The sequence below is a fragment of the Diceros bicornis genome, chromosome 5 (genome assembly GCF_020826845.1).
Source record: "Diceros bicornis minor isolate mBicDic1 chromosome 5, mDicBic1.mat.cur, whole genome shotgun sequence".
NCBI lineage: Eukaryota > Metazoa > Chordata > Mammalia > Perissodactyla > Rhinocerotidae > Diceros > Diceros bicornis.
The window spans coordinates 83,546,397-83,561,687 of record NC_080744.1 but is presented as its reverse complement, the minus strand read 5'-3'; positions in this window follow the sequence as shown (position 1 = coordinate 83,561,687).

Here is a 15,291-nt window from a genome sequence, read left to right as displayed (position 1 = left end):
ACTAATTCTATGGTAATCAGGGTGATTGTACTGTACTTAGCTACTGGTTGTTGCCATGGTTATTCCAAGCAGTTTGTGGTTATTAATGGCCTAGAATAATCCACCGTGCTCAGTTTGACACCCTTCATCAGAAACTGAGTATTAACTTCACTGTTACATCCCAACCATTTTGGAGCCCCTAATAAATTTGCTTTCTCTCGGCTTTGTATTAGGTGGCATTTAATCTTTGTTATGAATGGTTTGCTCTCTCCTTCACATTGCATCTCATCAAAAACACCCTTTTACTACAGGTCTACAGTGTAATTAACAGAGCTCAGCATTTTTCAAATTGATCTATTGATGAATATATATTAATGCAACTTAGCAAAAAATGTATTGAAGGAATAGATGTGTAGTCTTTGTTCAGGAACAGTTCTTGAGTAGCCAGGCCCAGAGCCTGTGAACTGCACAGTAAACCAGAGTTTCAACCAACGTTTAATCACTGGCCTCCCTGCCTAAGTTACAGCTCTGAGTTGAGTCTTCCTTGATTCTACAACATGATTACTGATTCCCCTTCTCAAGCTGCACACTCAAAGCCAGTCACAATATACTGCTTTTTTTATTATTATTGGTAACGGTGGTGGTGGGGTGTGTTCCTGTGCGTTTAAGTTGATAATCATCAAGAACTATGTTTCTTAAGAAAAATAACAGCAGAACTCAGAGACTGAGTAGAAACGAGCATTGACTGAAATATTTGTGATCACGAGTACCAGCCAAAGTGCACCAGCTCTTCCTCAAATCAGGACAATGGCGTGTGTTTCACCTCTGTTGTTGCATAACAAAGGACCTCAAAATTTAGTGGTGTAAAACCCAATGACTTTCTATTTCTTATGCTGCAGTGGTTGGCTTGGATGGTTCTGCTCCCCACACCATTCACGGGGACCCCACAGGTGGCGGCATTCAGCTGACATGGGGTTGGGCTGTAAGGTCTCCAAGCAGGCCTCCCGCATCCACCTGGGCCTTGGTGCTCGCTGTCGGCAGGACCAGGATCTCCTGTCCACGGCCCCTCCCTCTAAATGGTACCTGTCCCCAGGCCTCTCCGCATGGCCTCTCCAGCAGGGGAGCCCAGCTGTCCTTGTTGATAACTGAATTCCAAGAGAGCAAGGTCAGAATCTCCTCGACTTTTTAAGGGCTAGGCCTGGAGCAGCCCCAGGCCATGTGGTCACGGCAAATCCAAGGGCCAGTCCAGGTTCAGGTGGGGGGAGGACACTCCAGCTCTTCATAGGAGGGTGGCATGCATGTACAGTGAGGGGGCCAGTGGAGGACTGTGGTGCCTGCTTTGAAGCCCCTCAGTGTGTGTTCAGGGTGAGGACGTGCAGGCGGGGAATGAAGAGATTCTATTTGAAATAAGTAAACAAGTTGGATTGTCCTTATATTAATTTCATGCAATTTTTTTAAAAAAAGAAAGCAAAACGAACCAAAAAACCTTTTAATTCACAGTATTATCCTGTTTCGTTAGAACACATAGAGCATTGAAAAACTGAAAAACAGGGGTTTTCTTCTTTTTAAATCTCTCTTCTGAAAACTGCCAAGTGGTATTGATTAGAATATTTCCCATGTCTTTTGTCTGCCTTTGAATAGTGTGAATTGAAAAGCATAATTTGCTCTTAAGAGAGGCCCCAAATTGTCATTCGTAGGTGACTAGAGGAGGAAATTCTTGGAATATTTTTGTTCATGTCTGTGCTCAGCTGTAGCAGAGCTGAACATGTGTATCGATGCTCTGGTGGCTGTTTTTTCCTTGAGGCATGCCAGCATTCTCCTGGGAAAACGCTACCTCCACCTGACTGGGGACTACCCTATGGATTAGGAATGACCCCGTTATCAGAGCCACACGCATCGGAGGGTGGGGCACAATCATTTAGGTGAGTATTCCTCTGAGAAACTGTGCCCTTCGTCACAGCAGAATAAGCTGGCAGTGTCACCACACTCTGGACTAATGCAACTCGAAACTTTTAAACAGACGGAATCAAAAAGTAACCATTGTGCGTAATAGTGGTGCTTAGCCACGGCTGCATATTAGCATCACCTGGGAAGCATGGAAAAAACCAGAGGCCAGCAGCTGGGGTTCCGTCCCAGGCCAAGTAACTTAGAATCTCTGGTGGATGGGCACCCAGTGTTGATAACGTTTAAAAGCTCCTCAGGTGAAATTAAAAGAAAGAATAATCAACTATCCATCATCTTCACTTTTAATAAAATAATAAAATTTTGTACTAGATAAATCCATGTTGAAATCTTAGTGTTCTCTTTTACTATTGATAATAATAGATGACTTTATTGATTGCTGACTCTGTGCCAGGCACTATACTGAGTTCTTTACATATATTGCCACTACTTAATCAATACCTCTATGAGTTAAATACTAGGGTTGTTCCCATTTTCCAGATGAAGAAACTGTAGCCATGGAAAGTTAGGTAAGATGCCCACTGTCACTTACCAAATAACCAGGGCTAGATGTGGACACAGAGTGTTTATTTCACAGTGCGCAGTTATTTTTAAACTTTTTATTTTGAGAACATTTGAATATTGGCACACAGTTATGCAGAAATAATAGAGATCCCATGTCCCCTTCACCCACTTTTCCCACTGGTAAAATCTTACGTATTTTGGTAAAATGTCATAACCAAGAAATTGATACAACAAATTGACATTAATAAAACCAACTGACCATATTCAGATTTCACCAGCTTTAAGTACACTCATTTCTGTGTGTGTGTGTTGGTTTGAGGCAATCTTAGCTCATGTGCACGTACCTGAGACCACAAGAAAGATACAGAACGGTTCCATCACAGGGATCTCTTATGCTGCCTTTTACAGCGAGTCACCTCCCTCTCTCTCCCTGCTCCCTAAACCCTGACAACCACAGCCACTAATCTCTTCTCTGTATCTCTAATTTTTTCATTTCAAAAATGTTATACAAATGACATTATGCAGTATGTAACCTTTGGGGACTGGCTGTTTCCACTAGGTATAATTCCCTTGTGATTCATCCCAGTTGTTGCACGTATCAATGTCCATGTTTATCACTCAGTATATTCCGCGGTCCCAATGTGCCAGTTTGTTTAGCCATTCACTGCTGAAGAACATTTGAATTGTTTCCTGGTTTTGGCTGCTGTGAATCAAGCTGCTGTAAACATTCATGCACAGGCTTTTGTGTGGCAGAAGTTTTCACTTCTCTGGGATCAATACCCAAAGTGCAATTGCTGAAGCCTATGGTGAGCACGTGTTTCCTTTTTTAAGACGCTGACAAACTCTTTTCCAGAATGACTATACCATTTTACATTGCCACCAGCAATGTATGAGTGATGCAGTTTGGCCACATTTTCACCAGCATTTGGTGTTATCATTCTTTTTTTATTTTGGTCATTCTGATAGGTATGTAGCATCATCTTATTGCAGTTTGCATTTGCATTTCCCTAACGGCTGATGATGTTATATACCTTTTGCTGGGCTTATTTGCCATATGCATATACTCTTCAATAAATTGTCTGTTCATGTCTTTTTTGCATTTTCTAATTGGATTGTTTTTGGTTTTTTAATAGTTGAGTTTTGAGAGTTCTTAATATAGTCTCAATATAAGTCCTTTGTTGGATATGTGATTTGGAAATATTTTCTCCCAGTCTATAGCTTATCTTTCATCCTTTCTACAGAGTCTTTAACAGAGCAGAAAGTTTTAATTTTGATGAGTCCAAGTTATCAACATCTCCCTTTGGCGTCAATGCTACTCACAAACTTTAGGGTGTGACTTTGCTCAGACTACTCAAATTCTGTACGCCTCAGATTTTTTGAATTTTGGATAAGAAGATCTAGGTTACAGGGTGAGAGTGAGATTAAATGAAATAAATAATTACACATAAAGTGTATGGTATGATGCTTGGCACATTATGTGCTGCTACTAAATGGTAGCTGTTGTTATAAAGGATTCTTCTGGGACAGAACATGCCAGAGAATATCTTCCCTCACTCTATTCACTGCATAGTCTCATTTATCAGATTTGTAGTAGGCTTTTCAATTCATGAAACCATTTCATTAATTTATTTGAGCCTCAGAACAACTCTTAAGTAAAATATTGTTTTTTTATTATGTAGAGGAGGTTACGAGATGCAGAGCGCTAAGGGATTTGTCCATGTTCACTCAAATCGTTGGTCATGGACGCATGGTCCACACCCACTTCCTCTGACTCAAAGCTGCAGTTGTTATCACTGCACACATTTCCTCTTTTGACCCCGTTTAGAACTCAATAACTAACTGCATTTTAACAGAGTCATTTTCTCAATAAAGAATAGTCTCAATTCCAAAGGCTAATTAATGGGATATGATCTTTCTCTCTAACTCTTTTCCTCTATTTTAAATGAACACCAGGAAACTAACAAATCCTGTGTTTAGCATCTGACAACTTCCAACTCAAGGAGAAATTGCCTGATATCTTTATATATTCCAGCTATTTTTTAATCCTAAGGAAAGACTGTATTTACCTGACTTATTTGTGCAGTTTTATTTGAGTGGTTTCCCTCAGATCAATTTACTATGGGGCTTGAAGAGCACTGTCCTGCATATCTACAATGACAACCACATCATTAGAATAAGGGATACACGGTTCCCACAAAGAAAGGCAAAATGTACCTGAAGAAGATGAGAATATAAAGAAATTAATTAATTAATTAGTTAAATTAAGTTAAAACATTTCTACTACAGTCCACCCCTTGGCTTTCCAGTAGACATTTATCCTTCTTCTCACATATGTGATATTTTTTACAATGTCCTGGATTGCTCTAACATGACTCCAACATGACATGCAGGAGTGTTTCCCCTTCTTTTCAAGGATTGGATCATTTTTCTTAATATCATGTACTACCACAAATGCATTTATCTCCAGCCATTCCTAACAGGAACGATCTAAATGCAAAATAGCTAGTTTATCCAGAGGCAATTTCATAGGCCCACTCTTTCCTCTCAGAGGTATTTCTATTCCTTGTACAGTTTAGTCTCAATCTACATAAGGCTCCTTATGCAGCTGAAATGTATGATCTAAATTTTAAATTAACTAAGCTCAGAACATTTGCTATACAATGGTGAAGATAAAGCAGAAACAACTTCAGTAAAACTCTCATTTAGAAAAAGAAAGAAGTAGAAACAGCTAATTGTGTACCCTGTTATGCTGTATGTCATTTCTTTCCAATCAGGAACGTCAAGAGGAATGATTTGTTCAGAAAAGCCTTTAGGGGCCAGCCCGGTGGTGTAGCGATTAGGTGCACGCGCTCCACTTAGGTGGCCTGGGGTTCGCCAGTTCGGATCCCAGGCGCGCACTGATGCACCACTTGTCAAGCTGTGTTGTGGCAGTGTCCCATATAAAGTAGAGGAGGATGTGCACAGATGTTAGCCCAGGGACAATCTTCCTCAGCAAAAAGAGGAGGATTGGCATTGGATGTTAGCTCAGGGCTAATCTTCCTCACAAAAACAAACAAACAAACAAACAAAAAACCTTTGAGTATCCATCAGTTGATTCACATTCTTGATAGTGACTTTAATTCTCTCTTCCGTCAATGTGGCTTCCTCATGCTTTGCCCAGTGCGATATTTTCCTCATTCAGTATCTTTCATAGGCAGACACCAAAAAGAGAATGGGAAGGATCCTCCTGTAAGGAGTATACTCTCTTAGTGTTGCATTTACAGTTGGTGTAAGTACATGTGTCTAGGATAGACTTAAGGAATGATTTAAAGTGGTATCCTCAGACCACCAACATCTGAATCCATGATGGCTAAAAATTATAAAAATGTAGGTTATTGGGCCTTAACCCAGACCTACTAAATGTGAGTGTGAGGCTTAGCAATTGACCTTTAGCATGATCCCTGGTTAATTCAGTAAAATTTGAGTGCTACTACAATCAAGGTTAATCAATCAAAGTTCTTCTGATTAAACCTTAGTCATTTGTGTATCAATTTGAAAATGATCATCTTTCTAAGCTTGCCAATAATCAACAATATATATGGACTAGCCATGCCCTTTGAATCTGGATTTTGCATTTTAGTTTCAGTTTCTTAGTCCTAGGCTTAGAGATTCTGCTTTGGGGTACAACTGAGAAAAAATACTCCAAGCTACTCAAAAGAGAGCTGATCCAGGCTAATGAGAGTCTGAAAGAGTCTCTGGAAGGTAGGAAGTTAGCAGGAATAGGCACTTGTATGAGACATGGTGAATCTGATTTTCTGTAATTCTCCTGGTTCTTCTGGAATATCCCTATTCAAAATTAAAGATTCTAGGATTCCAAATTTGTGCTCTAACATTAGGGTAAGGCAAAAATTTGCTAAACTTCTAAAAAGACCATGAACTACACACAGAAAGTGCTTTACTTCATACAAATATTATGTTTTGATAACAAATAAAAGTCTAAAACTTGCAAGAAAAGCAAGAAATAAAAGAGAGTGATCTTCCTTGTCAAGTTAGGGAACAGTCTAACAAGCTTACCTGAGGATAATCTGGACATTTACTACTGCTTAAGATATTTTGCAATCTTTTAAAGATTGATGTTCATTTGTAGAAAACTGATAAACTGTAACTGACTTTTTCCAATTGCAATGCAAATTATTACTCACTAGTAATGCAAGTGGTTTCTATCCTATAATGATGAAAATGCTTTCTATTCTGTACAAAGATGACCCTAAAGTTTATAGCTTAATTGCTCTGTAGGATTGTTTATCTACCTCAGCAATATTACGTCCAGCATTTGTTTTCCTTTCACTAACAATATATGTATCATTTTCTTATTTCTTTCTTTGAAGGCAAAAAACTTTGATACATGATCACAATGTATTTGAATGAAAATTGTGTTTTTAAATCTTGAAAGTTATACTTTTTGACTACTCACACCGGGCTTGCTCTTTTCTGTTTGCTTTCAAATAAGTCAGTTTCAGTGGAGTGATCCTATAGCACCTTGTTAAAGGTCAGGAATAGCTCGTACACTCAATATCTCCACATTTTTATACCAAGTTGCCTAAAGCTACAGACTTTGTGGACATATGGGCTGAATCCCAAGGGACCACAGGCAATAGTTAAACTGACCGCTTAGCTACAGCATAAAGACAACTAACTCCCCAGCATGAAACAGAAAGATTCTTAGTGCGTCCCACCCCACCTGAACTGAGCTCATTCCACATATTAGGGTCTGTCGATAAAATATCCCACTTTGGTCTTACACAGGATTCTGATGTTTATCAGTGAGAGAAACCCAACTATAGCCGTATTAAGGAGATTGGCTCATGCAAATCAAATGTCAAATATACCAACAGTGGGACACAGCTTCATTTTAGGAACAACCAGGAAGAGACACAAGCAGTACTACTGTCCTTGCTTCTCCTTTCTCTCTCTCGCTCTCTCTCTCTGTCTCACACACACACCCCTCTGCTCCTCTGGCACGTTACCATTCTTCACACTCTCCGTAGACAAGCTTTCTCCATAAGGTAGCTGCCAGCAGTTCTCACTTTTTATGTCTTATGATTCCTCCCATTGGAAAAGGATGACCTCTCCCTCCAAGTTCCAGTTAAAAAAAAAAAAAAATCCCAGGGAAGGACTATATTTGGCCTGGGTAAGGCTCCCACCCCTGTCTAAATCTAATGTGTCACAGGTCATGGTGTCGCACATGCAAATGCCAGCTCCTAAGTGACCCTCTGGCTGGAATGTGGGGACAAGTCATTCTCTCCAAAGCCAGAGGCAGGAAAGAGAAAACAAGAGGTGTCCACTGCAGGAGGTGTCAGTGAGAACGAGGATAATACAGGGGATGGTATATGAGGGGAAGCTTAAGGGAATTGAGGGTATTTAGGCATGGGGGTCGAGCTGCATGAGGGGAACATCAACTCTGCAGTGAGTAGTTTGGCGTTCCAGTCTCAGCTTTAGCACAGCTAGGGGACCTGAGGCCATTGCTTCTCTGAACTTCAATTTCTTCCCCTGAAAGTGTCAATAGTGATGTCTCCCAGGCAGCGCTCCTGACAGAATTCAGGAGACAATTCTGGGAACACATCAAGCATGTGTCTTGAACAGCTCACATTCACTAAATAGAAGCAGTTATTTCATCTAGAAAAGAAAAAGCTTAGGGAGGGAGACATGAGAACTGCCTTCATATTTTTAAAAGCCTGTCATATGCACATAGGTTTCAACTTTTTCTGTGTACTCTAGAGCATAGAGCTTCTGTCAAGAAGTTACAAGGCAGTGAGTTTTACTTCAAAAAAAGAAGAAAAAAAACCAGATTGAAAGCATAAATGGACTGGGGAGAACTGAGTAAATTTCTCCAAAGATTTTTCAAGCAAATCTTGGCTTTCTCCTTCCCAGGGATAATGTAAAGAATTCGTGAGTCGTTTGGAGGTTAGCTTAGAGGGCATTGTCAGTGCCTCCTGCCTCTGCCTGTCTGTGCTTCTGTCATCAGGGAGTGAAGGGCATTCAGCCCAAAGCCAGAGGTGACGCCTCCAAATCCAGGTGACATGGCACACCCACGTGTGTCCGCAGCCACATGCAGCTGGCTAAGAGAAGTCTGGTCACTGCAACTCCACTGTATAGTGCTATTTTTAAGTAGCAAGAATACCGAGTTATAATTTATATCTCTGTTGTGTCCAGAGAGTTAGAGTCTGCCTTACAGTCTGAAATAGAACAAAGGTGCACTGTTTAGAAACAAATTTGCCACATCCTTCCCCATTCAAGATTATTCCTCTTTCCAAGGCATTATATTTTTCATTTAAATTCTCATTTCCCAGGTTATTAATAAGATTAGGCATCTTTTATAATGTGCATTAATGAGAAGTATTTCCTGGAGAACTAGTTAGGCCCCCTTCTACTCCAGAGGTCTGGGAGCTGAGGAGTAGAAGTGTTAAGGAAATCAGGAGTAGAGCGTGGTGACAGGAACAGGGGTTGGTGGCCTAGAAAGCAATGAAGAGGGTCCCTGGCACAATTTCTAACTCTCTGGTGGAACCTAATCACATGCCCTTTCCCAACTCTTTCTTCCTCCAGCACCAGATCCATTGTTTCTGCTCTCCCCAGGATATTTATTTGACCTCCAACCTTCTTCCTCAGTGATCCTTTCTGGGGGAATTCCAGCAGGAAGCCCAGGGGACCTCAGCCTCCGGTCTTGGCTCTCTCTCAGTTGGAAGTGTAGAATATGATGGTGACCACACCACACTTATAATAATATATCAATATCAATACCAGTATTCCAGCATGACACTTTCGTACTCCATAGTACTAGCATGGTTATTTTGCCCTCATTTGCTATCACTACTGGCTACCTAGTTCCCATGTTATTGGTTGTGGTCAGAGGGAACAATTGTGTATGTGCATGTTTTTCTTTTTTTTTTTAAAGAACAACCAGAAGGTACAGTATTTCTAAGTTTTTTCCAGTTCTAAATGAGTTTATTCTTTTTGAAATAGTCATACAATTATTCTAGCTCCAGCCTCTAGCTTATCGGCCAGGGTCCAGGTGTCTAGGGAGCTAGATATCCATGCATTTGTTCTATGTGTTGGGTGTTCAAAGCAATTAATGGAGCACCTTTCTAAGATCACGTCAGTCTCAAGCATTCTGAACACATTGTCTTCCAGCCTGAAATCCATGTAGAACTGCTCTTTAATGATCTTAGTGTTAAGATAATAAAAAGCCCAACTAAACAGATCACTGTAAGATGACTCAATGGTAGAAGCTCTAAAAACACCAATACAATATGACAATCCTTTTCAGGGTTACATTTACACAAGTTGCTTAAATACATTTTGCTGGAACAGCAAGTTTATGTAACATTTTGCAAAGAGACATAGGAGTGGGCAATAAAGGGAAGAGAGCAGGAGTGGCAGATTTCCATGTGACATTTGTATGTGATAAATCATGTAAAACAGATTAACACCATGCTTAGTATTTTAAGATGTATTGTAATTTAATGGAGGAATGTTATCCTTTTCAACCAATGGGGCAGGAGCAAAGGACATCCATATGCAAAAAATTGAACATCAACCTAAACCGCACACTCTATACAAAAATTGACTTAAAATGGATCACAGACTTAATTGTAAAATATAAAACTTTTAGGAAAAAAAAGAGAAAAATTTTTTGATATAGGGCTAGGTGAAAAGTTCTTCAACTTGACACCAAAAATATGACCTATAAAACAAAAAAATTGATAGATTGGACTTCATCAATACTAAAATTTCTGCTCTGTGGAAGACCCTGTTAAGAGGATGAAAAGATAAGCTACTGACTGGAAGGAAATATTTGCAAACCACACATCCAACAAAGGACTTGTACTGAGAGTATATGAAGAACTCTCAAAACTCAACAGTAAAAAACAAACAATCCAATTAGAAACTAAGCCAAGGATATGGACAAACATTTCACTGAAGAGGATATAAAGATAGCAAATAAGCACATGATAAGATGTTTAACATCATTAGCCATTAGGGGAATGCAAATTAAAACCACAATGAGATATCACTATACACCTACCAGAATGGATAAAATTAAAAAAAAATAAGATCACATTGCTGGGAAATATAAAATGGTAGAGCCACTCTGGAAAATAGTTTGGCAGTTTCTTACAAAACTAAACATGTACTTACCACACAACTTAGCAATTGAACCGGAAAAATAAAAGCTTATATTACTCAAACAGCTGTACGTGAATGTCTATAGCAGCTTTATTCATAAATGCCAAAAACTAGAGACAACTCAAATGTCTTTTGATGAGTGAAAGGTTAAACTAACTGTAGTATATCCATACAGTGGAATACTACTCAGCAATAAAAAAGGAACAAATTATTTATATGTGTAACAATTTGGATGAATCACAAGGGAAACTATGCTGAGTGAAAACAGTCAATCTCCAAAAGTGACATGCTGGATAATTCCATTTATAGAACATTCTTGAAATGACAAAATCAGAGAGATGGAGAACAGATTAGTGGTTGCCAGGGTTGGAGGTAGGTGGGACAGAGGTGGTGTGGCTATAAAGGATAGAAGGAGGGATCTATATGATGGAACTGTTCTGTATCATGACTGAGGTGGTGGTCACACTAATCTACATAAGTAATAAAATTGCATTGAACTAAATACACACACAGACACACACACACACACATAAATGAGTGTTAGTAAAACTGGGGAAATCTGTTGGTAGACCATATCAATATCAATAACCTGGTTGTGATATTGTACTGTAGTTATGCAAGATGTTACCCATGGGGGAGACTGGGTGAAGGGTACATGAGATCTCTCTGTATTATTTCCTATAACTGCATGTACATCTGCAATTTTTTCAGAATAAAATGTTTAAAAATGCATCAAGATATGAGTACTGGCTGTGTGTGAGCCAGCATGTGATTCATAAATACATTGAAAATACCTGGGTCTGCCATTTCCCTATTTTCCTCCCATATTCCAAAGCCACTGGGTTGTGCTTTGAGAATCATGGTTAGGCATTAAGAATAAAGTAAAGAATTAGCCATTGTTTGTTCAGGATTATGTTGGGTATTAGTGTGTTCTGTTCCCCTCACCTGAGAACACTCTTCCCTCAGGTCTTTCCCTTCCAGTGTAATGTAGCTTCATGAGTCTCTCTCTTGCAGGAACCTCTCTGAGTGGAGTGGGAGGGAATTGAGGTCCTCCTGGTGTTAAGCTCAGTTCAGTCCAACGTAACCCTGGACAAATGATGGCAGATTCTTTATTTTATTCTTAATGTGTAACCAAGATTCTCCAAGCACAGCCCCAGTGGCTTTGTTAGGAGAGGATTCTAGCCTCAGCCACATTCTGTGCCTAGAAGCACTAGATCCCAAAACAGTTCGGTTTTGTTATTTGAGCTTCGGTCACCTATTTTGACTTCCTACTGGGAGGAACGGGGCCCTGTGGCATTTCAGACAGGATATCACTATCATCAGAAATGCTCTATCAATGTTGATCTTTAAAAGGATGTCTGAATACTTATTCTTTTCTTCCAGAAGCTTCCTTATCCCCTTTGCACACTTGCCTCTATTTTCAAGAGTAATAGGATGTGCAACACTGTTAAGACAAAGACATGTTCTGTTGTTCTAAATGAGACCATGAGAACAGTGGGATGGTTTATTCTAGACCCACAGGTCCTCACAAAACCAAGAGAGCTATGTTCTCAAACTATAATAATAATTATAATAATTCGGGAGTGCCCAGAAAATGCCAGGTTCTTAGATGAAAAACAAGCCAAAGCTCCAATGCCAATTCGGATCTCCAACAGCTCTTCTAGATCTCAACAAAGAGAGAGTTTATTTTGTTACTCTCCAAATTGACAAATGAAAAGCTGCCATTTACCTGACTGCAATTATTCTCTATTATCACAGCCTCGGGCCCTCTGAACTATTTGCCCAAGCCCAATCTGATGTTAGGACTTTTCTGGGCAAGCTTCCTGCCTTGCTTCTGACCTCCTTCCAATTTTCCAAAGGTAGGTCCCTCCAGAAAGGCTCTGGGTATGTTCACAACTTCGAATCTGGGCCAATTTGACCCCATTCCAAGAAAAGTACTTGTTCTTCCCTCTTGTAGTCCCTTGTCTTTGTCCCGGGAGTAATTTCTTCCACTGATGATTGTCAGCGAGAACACCCATTCCTTTCAGAGCAAAGAGTACTTTATCCTAAAGTCTATGTTAGATAGCAAAGCCATGGTGCTATGTTTGCTGACTTTAAGAATCAATGTAATTTCAACAGGTAGATGGGGGAAATGGGAGCAAAGTTGCAGACAAGGGGAGCTCCCTGGCCCACGTGCATCCAGTGTGTGCACAGGACTAAAAAGAGAGGAAACTTCCAAAAGGTGGTTTGGGGCCGGAGGTGGAAGGTCTTGAATGCCATGCTGAAGAACTGGGGCCTTATTTTGTAACCTTTTCTAGGAAAAACGCAAAAGAAATGTGCCAAGTTGTGAAGAGCCCCCTGCTTTAATCATTGCTCCAATGCCGTTCCCAGAGCCCAGCTGTTAGAACCGATACTCACCTTCTAATTAGTGGAGATAAATGGGCTTCAGCAATGTCTGCATGTCTTGATTTAGATATACTTGAGCCTGACTGTTGGAAAAGTGAAAGTGGCCTTGAGGAGAAACTTACACCAAGGACAGAATGATAAATAGGGGAAACACACGCTCCAAGCTTAGGAATATGATTTAACAAAAAAATCTGTCAAGCTTCCTGAAAACCGAGTGGTAAAGGGAGATTGTCAGTAAAAAGGATTCAAATGACAGTAGAACCTTTTCTAGTGCTGGTGCCTGGGGATGGAGAGAAACTGCCTTTGCTGGCAAATGAGAGCTTTGTCCATATGAGGCCACAACTCCCAGGGTTTCCAGACAGCGCATATAATGTTATTCTCTTTATTAAAGGTTGTTAATCAAATGTTTGATTGAATATCATTTTATTTTAAATTTCTTTAGAAAACCTCTTAGATAAATAAACCTATAGAGTAGGGGAGGGGAACCTACCCTGTCGGGTCAGGTATGGCAAATGCGGGTTTGGTGATCTAGGCACCTTGCTGCCATCTCAGGAGGCATAGCGTTGCAGTGATGTTAAACAAGAGAACACAGGTGAGCGAACTTCATCAATGGAACCCTCTGTAGAATAATGGAAGATGATAATTAAATCATACATTTGTTTATTCATTCAAAGAAAATATATTCAGTGCCTCTCATGTGCTATGCACTGGGGCTACAGTGACAAAAGGACAGACACTGACCCTGCACACACGGAGCTTATAGCCTAGGAAGAGAGGGACCAGAGGCATACTTCGAAGAGCAGTGACTGTCAAATGGGTAAGTGCCACTACAGTGACAGATCCTCCCAAAGGCTCACACGGTGGCACCTATGCCCAGAAGGGTTTTGCAGGGGAAGTAGCATCTGAAATTTGAAATTGAGGTTAGTCTGTTGGGAAGGGTGCTCAACAGAGAGAAGGGGATCCAGAGGCATGGAAGGGAATAAGTGCCCAGTGCATTTCAACAAGGAAAGCAAGGGTGGGGGTAGGGAGTGAAGAATATGGAGGGCAAGCAAGGCCAGATCAGATGGGCGTTCCGGAGCCGTGGTAGGGAATATGGACCTGACGAGAATAGGCACAGGAATAAGGTTTAAGGTGCTGCTTTCTCTTTGCTCAACATATGATGCTGGGCAGGAAATCTTGCATATCACACAAATCTCCATTATTTGCTCCATAGTAAATAAATTATCAAGGGCATTTTCGTCTCTCCCATGGGCTTATATTGCTTAAACTTTTTAGTTATTAGTGTTCAGAAGTGAATTTCCCATTATCTGTAGGAGGTCCCCAAAAGTATTGAACTGTGGTTTCTTGAAATTAACCCTTCTTTGAAGAGGTAAAGTCTGCACCCAAGGGATTTCTAGTGTTTGGCCTCCCATTTCCTTTTCTTATATAGCATATTTGATTCACTTAAAGTTTCTAAAATGCTGTTTCATTAAATCATATATTCATTGATGAAAGCTGACTGTGATGCCAAAGTTATATCTGATTAGATATTGTACAATAAAAGAAAATGTGTGTTTACACTAAAATTCCATGAAATATATTTATTTTCTAGATTCTTAGTAAAGTTACAGATTACCAGTATTTTTATATCAATTATGTGTTTCCCCTTTGGAACTCAATATGAGGCCCTCACACTGTGGAATCTTGGAACTTGGCTGCTCTGTGACCCCAGAGACAACGAAGTATAGAGTTTAAAGCATGAGCATTGACACAAGTTTGAGTGTTGCCTTCACTGCGTGATGCTGGGCAAAATGCTTACCCTCTCTGTTATTCAGTGTCCTCACGAAGAAAATAGTAGCACCTCATGGCCTATTGTGAGAATTGCATGAGACAATCATGTAAAGTTTTCCAAACAGAGCCTGGAAGGGAGTAAGCTCACAAAGTAGGTTGATTATTAATTTTTTTATTAATTATTATTTCTTTGCCATGCTTATGTAGCATTACTGGAGGGTAGCATATTTCTAATGACTAAGTTTTCTGGTGATTAAAGCTTAACACATTGAGCAGCCAAACATACCCATTTTTGAATATTTTGGGATGGAACTCTTGCTAACTGTGAAATCCATTATTAGCACATATCAAAATAATTGCAGTCACCTCTAGGAATCATTATACTGAATATCAAATTTAGCCCTAAGCTGCAATAGGACTGTCCTCAGGAAGACAGTTTACCCCTACACTAAATGGCCCTAAAAATTCCTATTATCTAATTGTTACTTTTTTAAAATGTTGTTGCTGTTTTTCTAATCCTCTCTTACT